This window comes from Dasypus novemcinctus, chromosome 1, assembly GCF_030445035.2.
Source record: "Dasypus novemcinctus isolate mDasNov1 chromosome 1, mDasNov1.1.hap2, whole genome shotgun sequence".
Taxonomy (NCBI): Eukaryota; Metazoa; Chordata; class Mammalia; order Cingulata; family Dasypodidae; genus Dasypus; species Dasypus novemcinctus.
Genome location: NC_080673.1, coordinates 7689587 through 7695880, shown reverse-complemented (window position 1 = coordinate 7695880; position 6294 = coordinate 7689587).

Below are 6294 nucleotides of genomic sequence, written 5' to 3'. Positions count from 1 at the left end.
AATGTTGAGTAGTACTTTATGTTAATAGCTTCCCCTGATATTACTTAGATTCCATGACACCGTTGAGCTGAATATCAGGTGTTCCTGGTCAACTGACCTAGGATGGTGAGCTTTGAGATTGGAAGCAAATCATTGGAGGTCTCAGGGTTTTAATTCCATATTTGCTAAGGTTTTTTTTAAATGATGGGAAATGTTAGGACCCTCTAAATACACAGAGTGAGTTTCGGCATCCTCCCAACTTGGGAAGAAAGAACTGATTTCAAACAATGACCAGGCCAACGAACAAAAGTCCTAAATAATTTTTGAGAGATTATGAAGGACTTCTTCAGACACGGCCGAGTCGGTCAGTGGGACTCATGCAGCCAACTTTGTCCCCGGGATCTGGTTCTGTCCTTTCTTCCTATCTGGTTCACAGTGTGGAACCCTCTACTTGTAAGGAAAAGTTGATTTCCTGTGGATGTGCAAGTCTGGCAGGAGTGTGATTTCTCTAGGGAATTGAGAAGGAGGAAGCAACGACAACTATTTAACAAAACTGATGTGACATGAAATGATCCAAGAGATTGAGAGGAAATGAAAAGAAAAGAAAACAGGATCTCTGGAGAAAGTAAATGGAATTTCTCAAGTTTCCCTCCCCTCAGGTCCAATTACTACTCGATTAAGCTATCTGTCCAGGTAGGCTCCTCTTCTTTCTCTCTTCTGCCACTGTCCCTAATATCCCCCAAGAGACTTAAAGGCTTTTATGGCTCTTTCCAAAATAATATTTGCCTAAGATTAAAAAAAAAAAAGATAATTAGAAATTCGGGGGGGGGGCACCAGTGAACACTTTACACTTAACCAAAAGCATTAAATTCTTGCACTTTCTAGGGCACAAATTTTGGCCATGTATTGATAGGAGAAAAAAAAAGAGCAAAAACAAGTTTGTAAGTCATCATTCAACAATATAGCATACTTAATTAAAGGAGGAATTTCCCCTGGCAGTGGCAGTCATACATTTGTGAGGAAGAGAACTTTGCCCCTCATGAATGAAAAATGCTTGAATTAGGACAACACAGCAACAGTTTGTAAAATCTTCAAGTGTCCAAATAAATTTCTAATTATAGAAAGATTCTCATTAAATAGTGAACATTTATAATTACAGAAAGATTTTAACTTAATTAGAATCTCATCAGAGCTTCCATCTGCATCAAGATTTTGATAATAGAGGTCAGGACCTTTTGGGGTTGTTGGGGAAAAGTAGGTCAAAATATGAGGGCATTGTAGATCCATCATGAAGTTTTTGGCGTAAGTAATTTTTAGTGAGTTCTGGGAAAATCATAGAAAATAAATGCAATCATAAAATGTAAAGGGTGAATGTCAGCATGATACCTGCTAAGCAGTTATTCCTTTAGTATTACAAATTAAGTATGGCCTAGCATACACATTGTTGAATTGTATATATTTCAGGGTAAGAGAAATTGTAATCATGAATGAAGACAAAAATGTTGTACTCTGTAGCAGCAAATTTGCTGTTTAGTGCAGGATTCCATGTATGGAATCATAGTTATCCTGCTGATAAACTTTAGACAGCAACTCCCCAAGAAACTATAAAACAATTTAATTTGAGAAGAAAGGTAAAGTGAACAACTGTAAATTTATACTGCATGTTAATTATGGCATCTCACGGGAATCTACTTATTATAATATAGATAGCAGATAGATAGAAAACCTTATTTGATATATATATATATAACAAATATACAACAAATTGGCCATCCCAAATATCCCTGTACTTTGATAGTGTTTTAAATTAACGATTGTTATTTAGATGGATTGGCATAGGGCACCTTTTCTAAAAAGATAATTGCTTAAAAAATGTTATTGTTTTCAGAGGAATAAAAGCCTGCAACATACACTCTTCTGGGCAATGAGACTACAATGATGAATAAGCTATAGTGCTTACCTGGAGAAGCTTAAGGACAAACAGTCAAGTAATTTTAATTAATATTTGGAGAAAGAAAAAAATAAGTTAATACCTACATGTTTTATGATGTAGGTTACGAGAAATGATACTCAAGATTTCCATGAGATTGTGGTATTTGAATGGGCTAAAGAAAAAGATTATTTAATGGAGAAAATGATCATAGGACATTTCAGAAAGCAGAATGATTGAAAACACAGCCTATATAACAAGGCATTTTCATAGTGAAGTAAGTACATTTGCAAAATGTCTAGGTAGGAATAGAGATTTTCGGAAAGAAGTGCATGCAGACGTTACATGTATTTCTATTACAGTATTAATAAATGTTCAGTTTAAGAAATGGTCTAAAGGGACCCAGGATTTCATAATGACTTTTCTCTTGGTTCTAAAGGGTTAGGACGTTATTATTTTGTAGGCCTGTGCACAATGTAAAGTAAGTAGCTAAAGTCTGCTAGCCATATCTCAAAATGCTGAGATATGGCTAGCTCAAGTCTGCTAGCCGTATCTCAAAATGCTGAGGTCTCCCAACAAGTTTTTGGACCCTGAGTGCGTAACCAGAAAGTGGCAAATTTGTGATGTTGTCTTAGGAACTTCCCATCTCCTTCTGTTTATCAACCATATTGCTCTCTATGTATTAATCAGGACTCCTCTTTTTAGGAAAAGTTTCAGAAAATCATCTTGAAACTTGAGATCAGGAATTTATGGCCACATTACTGAAAAAAACATCTCACATATAGCTGGAATCAGGAGCTTAAAAAATACCCATAAGTCCCAGTTTCTCCGTTTCTTGGCCTTTCTCAATGTTGTTCTCATGCTGAGAGAGACTTTCCCTACGTAGTAATCCTTGGCATCTCCAGACCTGGATCATCCCAGGTTCAAGTCTAAAGAGCAATCATTCTTTCTCAAGAGTTTGGACCAAAGTCTTTGACCTAATTCACATTGGCCTAAATTGAACCACACATCCTTCTCTAACTAATCACTGTGACTGGTCCTGTAACTCATGACTATCTTGGAACCTGGAATGGGAGAAGAGTAAGCGTCACCCAAAGACTTGCTTTGAGACCAGAAAAGAGAGAGGTTCCTGAGGATACTGATGCCAGAAGGAAGGCTGAGCTCAGAAGATTACAAATACCCACAACGTCCTATCCCCTCTTCCCTTCCCCAAACCAAGGCTAAGCCAAAGTTCTCCTATTTATATATTTTATTATCTTCTCACATCCTACCTTCTCAGAGCAGTGACATATATCTAAAACATGATTTATATGGTGTTCTCTGCCCACTCTCCATGGCCCAATGGCAGCCAATCACCAGAGGAGTATTTTTAAGTTCAGGTTCAATTTTATTATTAATGGCTGATAAAATTTTAAAGTGGTACCCTCCCCATGTCCAATTACTGTTAAAAATTAATCCTGAAAAAGGAAGATACCGTGTCTGATCCTGCCACACAAGAGAGAGGGCTACAGGATTGCTTAACCATGAAGTTCCAGGGAGCAGCTCAAGAGGAGATGAGCCCTGTGATGTGCCTGATAGCTTCCAGCTGAACTCAGGAGGAAAATGAACAGGCAAGATGAGGTAGGAGGGCTGGAGAGCCGCAAGCCCTGTGCCTGGTTGCCCTCAGCTGAGGGGCAAACCCCCTCGAGATTGGCGGCCATCTTGCCTCAACGCGTGGCAGCTGCGTTTGGTGAGAAAGCATCTCTATGGACTTTTCATGGCTGTGGAACTGTGAGCTTCTACCTCAAATAAATCCCCTTTGTAAAAGCCAACCAATTTCTGATCCTGCGCATTGGTAGACCTCTGGAAAACCAAAACACTAAGTTATGCTTATTTATAAAGTCCTTAATAATGATTCTCCTACTTGTTTTATCTGAAGTGATAATTTTTTATTTTCCTATTAAGTGTATTTCTCAGAAACTTAAAGTCTCTAGATTGTTCATATGCCAGTTGAGCTCTAAAACCCAGCAGATATGTGGTCAAGTCCTATACTCTGGTTCTTCAGTCCTGCCCTGGACAACTAAATGATGAGGATGGACCAGCTTCACCCCACAAACAAGGAGTATATTCAGCTGCCAGCCAAACAACTCCATTCCCCTGTCCCTTCTCAGCTTGAAGCAGTCAGAGCAGAAATTATCCCCAACCCCCTCAAGATAGAGGAATCAAGAAAAATAGGGGAGGGACTGTAACCACTGACCAATGTAAATTTATTGTTATTGTAGTTATTATTTTGTGTTTATTGAGTAACTTGTAACATTGATATAAATAATACATTTTTAACTTAAAAAGAAACAAAACATCGCACCATAATCAAGAGAAAAACATCAGGTTACTATCATTTGAGGGCATTCCACAAAATCCCTGACCAGTACTTCTGAATATATTTCAGGTCATCATAAAAAAAGAATGTCTGAGAAGCTCTCAGTCAAGGAGAATCTAAATAAACATGGGGACTAAATGCAATGTGGAATCCCAGAATGGGATGTAGAATTAAAAAAAGATAAAACCAGGAAATCTGGGGAAAGAAAGGACTGTAGTTAATCATAATGCATCTATATTGCCTTATTAATTGTAACAAATGTACCAAGATGATATAGAATTATAATACAGGAAACTGGAACTTGTTTACATAATAAAGCTCTGTACCACTAAAAAAAAAAATTTCTTAGAGGAGTAGTCCCCAAACCAAAGCAATGGTTCTGAAAAGGGCGACTGACCTAGTGCTACAGGATTTGAGAAAAGTGTACTTTGAGGTGAATGAAGGTCTGGGATGGTCAGAGCATGCTTTATCAACAACGACACATCAGCAGTTATGTAAGATTCAGTCTCCTATATAATCCGACCCCAGATCCTCAACAAAACTTATTTATCTGGTAATCCCATAGGTGTTTCAAATTATGAATGTCCAAAAGTAGACTTAATATCTTCCTTCTAAACGAACTCCTTCTACTTTATTTGGTATAGACGGGAATACCATCCAAACTTTTGTCATAAAAGAAATCTTAGAAACACCCATGCCCCACCACCTTCCTTACCTTTGCGCATATGCTGGTTGATGATACTGTGCTAGGAAAAACAGGAATTCTCCAAAAATTGATGCTGATACTTGTGCTTATCCTGACCTTCTGCAAAACAACTTGTTCAGTTCTGGGGCCATAAATATATTGATTTAAAATAAAAGGAAACCTGGAGACTACTTAAAGTCCAAATTAGATTTCAAAGTATTATGTCAACAGATGTTTTTAAAAAAATATTCAAAACATGCCCTTGTGCATGATGCGATTCTGTGTGCAGGTTTGTCATACTAACATACTTATGTCTTTTGTGAATGTAGTCTTAGTATGACTATATGTAAATATTTCATCTCCATTGATATTGACAAGTGGAATAAACCCTTCTAAAATTATCTTTGTGGCAGCAATACTTCTTTCAATATATAATAATGAGGCCTACATTTGCTTATTATTTGGTTGCTAGTGAAAATTATGTTCATGAAGAGGAGGGCAAAGGCAGTTCTATTTTGAAAAACAGAATGTTCCTCAGAGAACTGAGATCTAAAGTACGGTTTCACCATTATAAAAGGAATATGTATGCCAGAAATAAAACATATACTTTGTGCAGTACAAAGATTCTTTCTGAATGTTTTTTTTCAAAGCCTAACAATATAGTTGTGTTAACTTTTGGTTGCCGACTTAAATATTCTGAGCACATTTAGTCAGAAAAATAGATGTTATAGATTCATTTTTGCAGTATCTTGGAGGTTAAATTGCTAAAACTAACTGCTATAGAAAAACAAATATGTATAATAGTAATCTTGGAAAAGGCGCCAGGAAATTGGCTGCTTTTCATACTCACTTCAGAAAGTCTAATCTACAACTTAATAGACAATAGGTTGTTCACTAATTTAAAAACCACTCAAGGCTGGGAAGCCAAAACTACTTTTCTGGTAACTTGTGTGCTTTCTCCCTGTAGCATGTTGTGGGGATGGTTCTGCTTCTGGTCATATTTGATTAAATATCCTCTTTGGTACTCTTGAGTTAGGTAACCATGAGCAAGTAGCTTGACATTTTAAGCCCCAGTAACCCAATTTATAAAATGGAGATGTGATTCCTACCACGTAAGATTATAATGTTATTTACAAATTACATTACTTTCTGTACACTACACGCTTAATAATGGAACCAAATCTTGTCTTCAGCAAAATGTTTTTTGTCTATTTTATGATGTTGATCCTTCTGAACGTTTTTCTTTCAAGATTTTTATTAATATAATTTTCTCTGCATATATTTCCACCCCGCTCTTCATCTTTCCTTGTTTTTCTTTTCTCAACACTAAGAACCATTCTA